Consider the following 11,568-nt stretch of genomic DNA (forward strand, 5'->3'; position numbering starts at 1 on the left):
AGTAGTTTGTGACCACTAAACCAGCCCTGCAAGAAATTTTAAGGGGGACTCCCTGAGGGGAGAAAAGATGGGGAAAAAAAATAAAGACAGATCAAACTCAACACCCAAAACACAAATAATCCAGTGAAGAAATGGACAAAAGACATGAGTAGACACTTCTCCAAAGAAGACATCCAGATGGCCAACTGACACATGAAAAAGTGCTCAACATCACTCATCATCAGGGAAATACAAATCAAAACCACAATGAGATACCACCTGACACCTGTCAGGTTGGCTAACATTAACAACTCAGGCAACAACAGATGTTGGCGAGGATGCGGAGAAAGAGGATCTCTTTTGCATTGTTGGTGGCAATGCAAGCTGGTGCAGCCACTCTGGAAAACAGTATAGAGGTTCCTCAAAAAACTAAAAATAGAACTACCCTACGACCCAGCAATTGCACTATTAGGCATTTATCCAAGGGATACAGGTGTGCTGTTTTGAAGGGACACATGCACCCCATTGTTTACAGCAGCACTATCAGGAATAGCCAAAGTATGGCAAGAGCCCAAATGTCCATCGATGGATGAATGGATAAAGAAGATGTGGTATATATATACAATGGAGTACTACTCGGCAATCAAAAAGAATGAAATCTTGCCATTTGCAACTACGTGGATGGAACTGGAGAGTATTATGCTAAGCGAAATTAGTCAGAGAAAGACAAAAATCATATGACTTCACTCATATGAAGACTTTAAGAGACAAAACAGTTGAACATAAGGGAAGGGAAACAAAAATAATATAAAAACAGGGAGAGGGACAAAACATAAGAGACTCATGAATGTGGAGAACAAACAGTGGTTGCTGGAGGGGTTGTGGGAGGGGGGATAGGTAAGGGGCACTAAGGAATCTCCTCTTGAAATCATTGTTGCACTACATGCTAACTAATTTGGATGTAAATTTTAAAAAATAAAAAATAAAACAAGTTAAAAAAAAAGAGTTAGTACAGAAGACACTGAAAATACAGCGCAGAGACAGAGCATAGCCCCAGGAACAAGGCAGAGATGGGTAAAGAACAGGAGACTGTGTTCTCTGTGAGCATCTTGGAAAGGGGGACATAGGTACCAGACAAGGAAAGGGATGCAGCTGAGAAACGGGGAAGTTGACTAAGTATATGAGTAGAACAGGAACGTCCTTTCTAGCAATGGAATTTTCTCCTATGAAAGGGACTTGAGTGACTTCTCTTGTTTGCCTCAAACCTCTGCTTTAAAACAGGGTTCTAGGGGTGCCTGGGTGGCTGAGTTGGTTTAGCATCTGATTTCAGCTCAGGTCATGATCTCACAGTTCGTGGGTTTGAGCCCCGCGTCAGGCTCTGTGCTGACCACTCAGAGCCTGGAGCCTGCTTCTGATTCTATGTCTCCCTCTCTTGCTGTCCCTCCCCCACTCACATTTTGTCTCTGTCTCAAAAATAAATAAACATTTTTTTAAAAACCAGGGTTCTAAGAATGTCTACATCATCTCTGTTGTCCTCTGGATCATAGGGAAAGTTATCCAGTATAGAATGAGTCTGTGACCCATTACTGAGAGGCCTCATTTCATCAACATTGATTTATCGTCACTATACATATCAAAAGGTGATGTCAATCTCTAGGAATTTTTCTCAAGTAGTTTGACTTACATCACAACTGTAGTTTCTTTATGCACATACAACATGATATTTATTTCCATAAATTGCTTTTGAGAAACTGAATAGAACCAGTAGTGGGGTACCTAGCTGGCTCAGTCAGAGGAGCATGCGATTCTTGATCTCCAGGTCATGAGTTCAAGCCCCATGTTGGGTGGGGAGATTATTCAAATAAATGAAACTTAAAAAAAAAAAGAATATATCCAGTAGAATGAAGAGACTGTATGTATTAGCTGTAGCTTCACGACTGGTTTGCTGTGTTCAGGGAAGATTATTTCACCTCTCTGGATCTGTTTCATCTCTACAAAACAGACAGGCTTGATGACTGGCAAAGCAACAATAAAAGATAATTTAAATGTATAGGTATTGGAGTGTATTTGGACAGAGGTGTAGAATCAGTTACTGCAACACTGACTGGCATTTTTGGATGAGTAAGATTAATACACAAGAGTCCTACATTACTATTTTGTTTTTGGGTTTTTTTGTTTTTTGTTTTTTGTTTTTTTAATTTATTTTTGAGACAGAGAGAGACAGAGCATGAACAGGGGAGGGTCAGAGAGAGAGGGAGACACAGAATCTGAAACAGGCTCCAGGCTCTGAGCGGTCAGCACAGAGCCTGACACCGGGCTTGAACTCATGGACCACAATATCATGACCTGAGCCGAAGTTGGACGCCCAACCAAATGAGCCACCCAGGTGCCCCTCTGTTTTGAAGATCAGTGATATTTCAGCCTCTGTAATTTGTTTCCATATCTGTAATTAGGGATAATTAAAGTACCTTACTCAAAGATAATACAGACTGAATGTTTCCCCACCCCCACCCCCAAATTCATCTATTAAAACCTAACTCTAAATGTGATGGTATTTGGAGGTGGGGCCTTCGGGAGGTGATTAGGTCATGAGGGTAGAGCCCTTATGAATGGGATTAGTGCCCTTATAAGAGAAACCACATAGAGCTCCCTTACCCTTATTGTCATGTGACGTAATAGTGAGAAACTGGTTCATAGCTACAAAACCATACGCCCCTGTTTGCCCAGGACCATCCCTATTTATGCCCACTCTCTTGGCATAATACATAATAATGTCCCTTTTCACTCTCAAAAGTGTCCCAAGTCAGGGGCGCTTGGGTGGCTCAGTCAGTTGAGGGTCCGACTCTTGATTTCAGCTCAGGTCATGATCCCAGGATCATGGGATCAAACCCTGCATAGGGCTTTGCACTGAGCATAAAGCCAGTTTAGGATTCTGTGTCTCCCTCTCTCTCTGCCCCTCCCCTCCATCTCTATCTCAAAATAAATAAATAAAAATTTTTTTTAAGTATCTCAATTCAGGGGCGCCTGGGTGGCGCAGTCGGTTAAGCGTCCGACTTCAGCCAGGTCACCATCTCGCGGTCCGTGAGTTCAAGCCCCGCGTCAGGCTCTGGGCTGATGGCTCAGAGCCTGGAGCCTGTTTCCGATTCTGTGTCTCCCTCTCTCTCTGCCCCTCCCCCGTTCATGCTCTGTCTCTCTCTGTCCCCAAAATAAATAAACGTTGAAAAAAAAATTTAAAGTATCTCAATTCACACGGTAAATTATACAGTCACCATATTCAAAGCACATAACAAGCCCTTAACAGAATTGTAACACTATTATTACCAGTGATGAGGAAAACAAAGGCAAGATAAATGTAGCTTAAATTAAATCTCCCTGCAGCTTGTAGTCCACTGATAGACACCTGAAACATGCAGAGCATGACCTTCCTCAAGGAACTCATGGCTGCCCTACTGCCATAATATTTGTGTTTTATTAAAGACTAAAAGTAACCTTATCTTAACAGCAGCTGGCCCCTCAAGGTCCTGACATCCTTGCTTCCAAATTCCTTAGAGACTTATGCAATCCCTAACCCCCACTAATTAAAAAGTATATAATCGGTCCCTCCTCCTCTCAGTGCAGCTTTTTCTGCCCACGGGTTCTATCCCCATGCTATAATAAAATCGCCTTTTTGCACCAAAAACATCTCAATAATTCTTTCTTAGCCATTCGCTCATGAACCCCATTTCATAATTTCATCACGAGTACTGATATTGTTTCCTAAAAAGTCACAATTAAAAGTTCAGTTTTAATTCTGAATTAGTAGGGGTGACAATGGTTGAAGTTTTTGATTAGGCATTTTCCTATCAGGAAAATGCAGACAGATCCGGACTTGGACATCATTGTGGACACACTGAGATTTACATTGGGGGAACTTGCAGCAGGCAATGAGAAATTCAAAGCAATGCCTCTGAGAGAGCCTTGGGACACCATGTACAACTGAGCATAACTCCATGGGGGCCATGGTGGGAGCTATGGCTGCACCCAAGGGGGAAAATGGGACAGATAAGTTTGTTAACAGGAGGCAAAGGGTGTGAATGAAGGCTGAAGGAAGAGGTGTCTAAACAACACAGCTTCCTCGCACTTGAAGGTTGGATACCAACCTTTGGATACCACCTCTGTGTGGTAGACAGAAGAGGGGCCAGGAAGAAAAGGGAGCAGATCTGGCTGTCTGGGCTGCGTCCCGTCATGCCCTATCTTCTGAACTCCCTCTCAAGAGCCCTTGATTCCTGCTAGGATCCTTGAGGCAGCTTCAAATCTCCCAGACACACCCTGGCCTCAGAAAAACAGACCATTGCAGATAGCATTTCAGAGCTGGAAGTTGGTCAGCCAGTTCAGATGACTGGAATTACAGCCAAATAATAAAATCATTATTGACTTAGGGTCTCAGTGAACAATGCAGTATTTGTTTAACATTTCTGAGCTCTTGCTGATTGTTCAAGTTTCAGAAAATACTCTCTTCCAGAGAAAAGCAATTAAAATTAGTCTGGGTATTTGGAGTGGGGGGAGGACATCTGGGGTTTGCCCTGAACTTTCACTGACCTTCAGCCCCTTAGGGCATGCTCCTCATAATCAGTTCATCACGTCCACTGACTAGTCTAAGGAAAGAAAAGAGGGCTCCCCCTGGAATGGCCAGATGCATCTGCCTACTTATCTTTCTGTTATCATCTCAGTCTAGAAACCACTTTCTGCTCCTGATTCTATGCCCAGTTAATTTCATTTGTGACTTTGTGGAACATAATGTAGTGGAAAACAGCACAGGAATGAATTTGAGACTGAAAGCCAACAGTCTAACCTAAGGTTAACAACGTTGTGTTGATTATGTATTGCTATACAGCACACTTACTAAATACTGACACTTTTATTATCTCTGATTTTATGGTTTAAGTGTAAACCTTCAGTCTTAAACAAGGTGGGGCAGAGGTAAGGGGAAAATTGCAAGCACATCCTTAACTTTTTGAGTGGTCTTATTCTTTATAGTGGTACTGGCAAAGCAATTCTCAAACTACGTTAGATGTATTACAGGAGTGAGGAAATGAGCCCAAGGGTTAATGTTGTGAAGAGTCAGGGTTCAACTTGGACATGTGATTACAGAATGGTTGGAGGAAACATAAGGGAGGAAGAAACTTTCTCTTCTACCCTCTTAAGTTCAGTGACTGAGGACCTACAAATTAAGCTGACAAAAGAGAGTGGCGTCTGGGTGACTGAGTCGATTGAGCATCCAACTCTGGATTTGGGCTCAGGTCAAGATCCACGGTTGGGGGACCAAACCCCATGATGGGCTCTGCACTGAGTGTAGAGCCTGCTTGAGATTCTCCTCTACCTCTTCCCGCCCCCCCACCACCACTCACGCTCTCTCTCTAAAAATAAAAAAGAAAAAGAAACAAACAAACTGACAAAACATAGACTAACAAGAGAAAAAAATAATTACATACATATATACAACACCAAGAATGAACCCTAATGTATTCTATGGATTTTAAGTGATTATGATATGTCAATGTAGGTCCATTGGTGGGAACAAGTGTACCACTTTAATACAGGAGGCTATGCTTGTGGGCATGGGGGGCAGAGGGTATATAAGAACTCTATACTTTCTGCTCAGTTTTTCTGTGTATCTACAACTGTTCTTTAAGAATTAGGTCTATTTAACAGGAAATCTAAAAAAGAGAGATGCTAATTTCTTCAAAACGTTCAAAGACCTAAAAGACTATGTAAATATTACAGATTAAAGGTGGCTAAAGAGACATGGCAATTAAATGTGACACCTGACATTAGGCTGGATCCTGTACTAGAGGGGAAAAAAATATTCTGTGGAGATTATTGGGCCAACTGGCAAGTTGGTATGCAAACAGACCAGATAAAAATATTGCTTCAAAGTTACATTTAGTGCTCCAACCAAATGTGTCTATGTATTACTGTACAAATTTTCTTTTTGAATCCCTTGCCATTCCTGTTGTCCAGAGAGCTTTTGCCCATCTAATCTCATCCCAGCCACCTCCCAACTTCAACTAACTACCCCATGACCACCCAGAGAACCTGGCAGACCATTTCAGCCCTGAGTGATCTATTCTTGCTCTGAACTCAGAGAGGCTATTTCTGCACTGCTTACATTATGTTTTTAGAACCTTGTGTTTCAGGGGCACCTGGGTGGCTCAGTTGGTTAAGCATCTGACTAGTGATTTCAGCTCAGGTCATAATCTCATGGTTGGTGAGTTCCAGCTCCGCATCGGGCTCTGCAATGACAGTGTGAAGCCTGCTTGGGATTCTCTCTCTCCCTCTTCCTCTGTCCCTCTCCCTGCCCCTCTCTCTCAAAAACAAACAAACAAAACACCTGGTGTTTTCAGTCATGTCCCTGTATAAGTTTGCATGATACCTTTCCAACTAAACTGCAAGGAAACTAATACTGGGCCACTGTGCTATGTTTCTTTTTACCTCTTGGACTTCTCTTATGATAGATGTTCACTATAGTTAATTTATTTGACAATTATGTATCAAGCATCTATACGCACTGGGCTTTATAGTACAAAGATAAATAAGATATGGTTCCTGCCATCAGGGCATTTATAGTTCTATATGTGGACCCACACTGTAATCAAAGAGTTTTAAATGTGCAAGGAACATAAAGGAAAGAATAGGAACTGTCCCAAGGAAAGCCCAATGGAGTAGTTGACCCTTAAGAGTTGAAATATTTGCAGGTGGTCACCAGGTGGACAGGAAACTGTTGGCAAGGTCTTAATATGCACAGCTGACACAGCAAGTGCAGCGCAGGAAAGGCTTCTGCATAATCCCCAGGTCTGTGCTTCCAGTCCCTCAGCATGACAGCCGCAAGCCTTATCCTACACCAGCCCTACAGCTCAAATGTGCAATGACAGGTAGGTGGAGATGGGTGAGCCCAGGAGATTAAAGCCATGGCTGGACACAGGAGGACCTAGAGTGGGGCACACACAGTTTCAGGGTTTGCCATAAGCAGAGAAACAAGAAGGAAGCCTTGATCTTAATCAAGAATGTATAGACAGGCCATGAGGTTGATACAATGAATCCATCCTGAGAACAAGCTGTCAGGCACCTGGGCAGGCTGCGTGCAGTAGCCATGCACCCAGAGAGGACAGGCTGTGTGCACTCTGTGTGGACAGATGGATTAGACCACAATAAATGATGCTGATAAAGGAGGAAATTAGACTAGCGAAAAAGAAAGGGACAATTCAACAGAAGACCTTACTTTCATCAATGATCTTTCATGATCGTTGACATGTGGGATAACTGATTCTTTTAAAGACCAGCCCAAATATTCTGCTTTTCTGGCAGAAAAAAAAAAACCATATAGAGAGAACCAACAGAGGGAGAGTCAACATTTATCTTTTCGTAATCCAGTGGAGCATCTCACAGCCTTCTCCACTGCTCTATAATAATTGTTCTAACTCTCTGTGTTCACATTTTAAATGCAATTAATTTTTCTCTATTCTCAATACTTATGGTAAGTTAACATCCATACAGAATTTGTCACTACTTAACATAGTTTGTCACTGCCACCGCTGCTATCATTTGAAGCTAGTGGCAGAATGCTTAGCATGGCTCCTCCAGGGGAAGCATCACTCAGCTCCTCTCTATCTAGTACTGAGGCTCATTGCATCTTTCTGTCGTCTGCAAGGGGATCTCAGAACCTCAGAGACATACCGCCTCACTTTCAGAGTCACAGTGGAGAGAATTGTTAACCTGGGATTTGATTGCTGGAGCTCAGGTTGGATCTTGTCTAACTCCTTGTTGTGAGCTGATCCAAAATTTCATTCAAATGAGAGTCAGCAGTCACTGTTGTCCCTTCCTTTAAGAAACTGGGGCTTTCCGGGGCACCTGGATGGCTCAGTCAATTGAGCATCTGACTTTGGCTCAGAACATGACCTCACATTTCGTGGGTTCGAGCCCTGCATCAGGCTCTGTGCTGATAGCTCGGCACCTGGAACTTGCTTTAGATTCTGTCTCCGTCTCTCTGACCCTCCCGTTTGTGCTCGCTCACTCTCTCTCTCTTTCAAATATAAAATAAAACATTTTTTAAAAAATTTTTAAGAAATTGGTGTTTTACTTGGGGCGCCTGGGTGGCTCAGTCAATTAAGTGTCCAACGCTTGGTTTTGGCTCTGGTCACAATCTCATGGTTCATGAGTTCGAGCCCCACATCAGTCTTTGCAATGACAGTGCAGAGCCTACTTGGGGTTCTCTCTCTCTCTCCCTCTCTCTCTGCCTCTCCCACTCATTTACTCTCTCTCTCAGAATAAATAAGAAATGGGAGCTTTCCTTTTCCCATTTTCCTGAGGCCATGCCGACTCTATGGCAAGAAATCCAGGAGCTGTTGACTCTTCAGCTGATTCCTTCCAGTATGGATTTTATTTCTTCCCTTTCTACCTCCTCACCATCATCTTGCACCCCCTTACTTCTCCCCAGCCATACTGGCCTCTTTAAGGACAGAGAAAATGCCAAGCTTTTGCCATTCTCAGGGCTTTTGCACTTGCTATTTTTTCTACCTGAAACTTTCTTTTATAAGACTGTCTCCTTATCTGACAAGTTTCCATTTAAATTTCCCCTCAGTGGAGATTCTTCCCTGACCACCCTGTCTGTGGTCCTTGTCTTGGTCCGTTCAGGATGCTACAACACACTCCCATAGACTGGGTGGCTTATAAACAATGCACTTTTATTTCTCACAGTTTTGGAGGCTGGAAAGTCCAAGATCAAGGCATAAGCAGATTTGGTGTCTGGTGAGAGTCCACCTCCCGGTTTATCGATGGCTATCTTTTTGCTTTGTCCTCATATGGTGGCAGGACCAGGACCTCTGGGGGATCTCTTTTATAAGGGCACCAATCCCACTACAGAGGTCTCTACCTTTATGACTTAATCATCTCTCAAGGGCTTAACCTCCAATACCATCACATTAGGGGTGAAGATTTCAACATTTCAAACTTTCAGTCTATAGTAGTTCTGTTCTTCTACACACCAATTCCTCTATTACATCACATTTTTCCTTCATAGCTCTTATTGTAATCTGTATTATTTATTTTGTTACTTGTTTAATATTGTCTGCCTCCACTCAAATGAATGTTTCAAAAGGTAGGGCCTTTGATTTTTCACAGAACTACAACAAACAATCCTGAAATGTGTATGAAACCACAAAAGATCCCAAATAGTCAAAGCAACCTTGAAAAAGAAAAACAAAACTTAAAGTATACAATTCCAGACTTCAAGTTATACTACAAAGCTGTAGAAATCAAGGTAGTATAGTATGGCACAAAAATATACATATAGATCAATAGAACAGAATAGAAAACCCAGAAATAAACCCACAACTATACAGTCAACTAATCTTCAACAAAGCAAGAAAGAATATCCAGTGGGGGAAAGATGGTCTTTTCAACAAATGGTGCTGGGAAAACTGGACAGCTACACGCAAAAGTATGAAACTGCACCACTTTCTTTCACCAAACCCAAAAATAAACTCAAAATGGATTAAGGACTTAAATGTGAGTCTTGAAACAATAAAAATCCTAGACGAGAGCACGGGCAGTAATTTCTCTGACATTGGCCGTAGCAACGTTTTCCTAGATATGTCTCCTGAGGCAAGGGAAGTAAAAGCAAAAATACACAATTGGGACCACACCCAAAAAAAATCTTCTACACAGCAAAGGAAATAATCAACAAAACTAAAAGGCAACCAACTTAATGGGAAAAGATATTTGCAAATGACATATCCAATAAACAGTACCCAAAATATACATAAACTACATCTATACCTATATTTATATCTATATCTATATCTATATCCATATCTCTATCTCTATCTATCTATCTATCTATCTATCTATCTATCTATCTATAAAAAAGAACTTACAAAATTCAACACCCAAAAAAACAAATAATCCAATTTAAAATTGGGCAGAAGACATGAACAGACATTTCTCCAAAGAAGACATACAGATGGTCAACAGACACATGAAAAGATGCTCAATATCACTGATCGTCAGGGAAATGCAAATCAAACCACAATGAGATATCACCTTGCACCTGTCAGAATGTCTAAAATCAACAACATAAGAAACAACAATTGTTGACAAGGATGTGGAGAAAAAGGAACTCACATGCACTGTTGGGAATGCAAACTGGTGCAGCCATTGCAGAAAACAGTAAGAGCTTCCTTAAAAAGTTAAAAATAGAGGGATGCCTGGGTGGCTCAGTCGGTTGAGCATCCGACTTTGGCTCAGGTCATGATCTCACAGTTGATGGGTTCAAACCCCACGTCTGGCTCTGTGCTGACAGCTCAGAGCCTGGAGCCTGCTGTGGATTCTGTGTCTCTCTCCCTCTCTCCCTCTCTCTCCCTCCCCTGCTCATGCTCTGTCTCTCTCTGTCTCTCAAAAATAAATAAATGTTAAAAAAAAATTTTTAAGTTAAAAATAGAACCACCCTAAAATCCAGTAATCTCACTACTGGGTGTTTACCCAAAAAATACAAAAACTCATTCAAAGGGATACATGCACCACTATGTTTATTGCAGCATTATTTACAATAACCAAATTATGGAAGCAGACCAAGTGTCCATCAACAGATGAATGGATAAAGAAGATGTGGTATATATCTATATATATATCTATATCTATATATATATATACATACACACACACGTATATACACACACACATATATATATATACACACACACACATATATATATGTGTGTGTGTGTATATATATATGTGTATATATATGTATGTATATATATGTGTGTGTGTATATATGTGTGTGTGTATATACGTGTGTGTGTATACATATATATATATATAATATTCCATTATATTACTCAACCATAAAGAAGAATGAAATTTTGGCATTTGCAACAACATTGATGGAGCTGAATAATATAATGCTAAGCAAAATAAGTCAGTCAGAGAAACACCAATACCATATGATTTCATTCATATGTGGAATTTAAGAAACAAAACAAACAAGCAAAGAAGAGTAAGAGAGAGAGAGAGAAGCTAAGAAACAGACCCTTAACTATAGAGAACAAACTTATAGTTACCAGAGGGGAGGTAAGTGGGGGGATAGGTGAAATCGGGGATGAGGATTAAAGAGTGCACTTATCATGACATTAAAAAAATTTAAAAAGTAGGGCTTCTGTCTGTCTTTCACACAGCTGAGTTACAATGCCTAGCACATTTCTCACATTTCCTGGCAAATAATAGGCACTTAAATAACAGTTGATGAATGAACAAATGAATGGTGAAAATTAACTCTCTGGCAAGTGATTTTGCAGTTAGTTTTTGTCAGATTAATGGAGTCAATGTGATCCTTGATCAGAACTTTATCAAAGCTTCTGATTATAAAGGATAAGAATACCTATTTATGATTATATTTTCTTATTAAACTAGATGTAGGCACTTAAAAAGCAGGAACCACATGTAAGTTCACACAATCATGATAAAGCCTACATGAATATCATACTTATTAAGGTTAAAATCATTCGATAATAGTTGGAAATAGCAGAGGTTTTTTTCAATTACCTGTGGGCCTCT

This window comes from Prionailurus bengalensis, chromosome B3, assembly GCF_016509475.1.
Source record: "Prionailurus bengalensis isolate Pbe53 chromosome B3, Fcat_Pben_1.1_paternal_pri, whole genome shotgun sequence".
NCBI classification, from domain to species: Eukaryota; Metazoa; Chordata; class Mammalia; order Carnivora; family Felidae; genus Prionailurus; species Prionailurus bengalensis.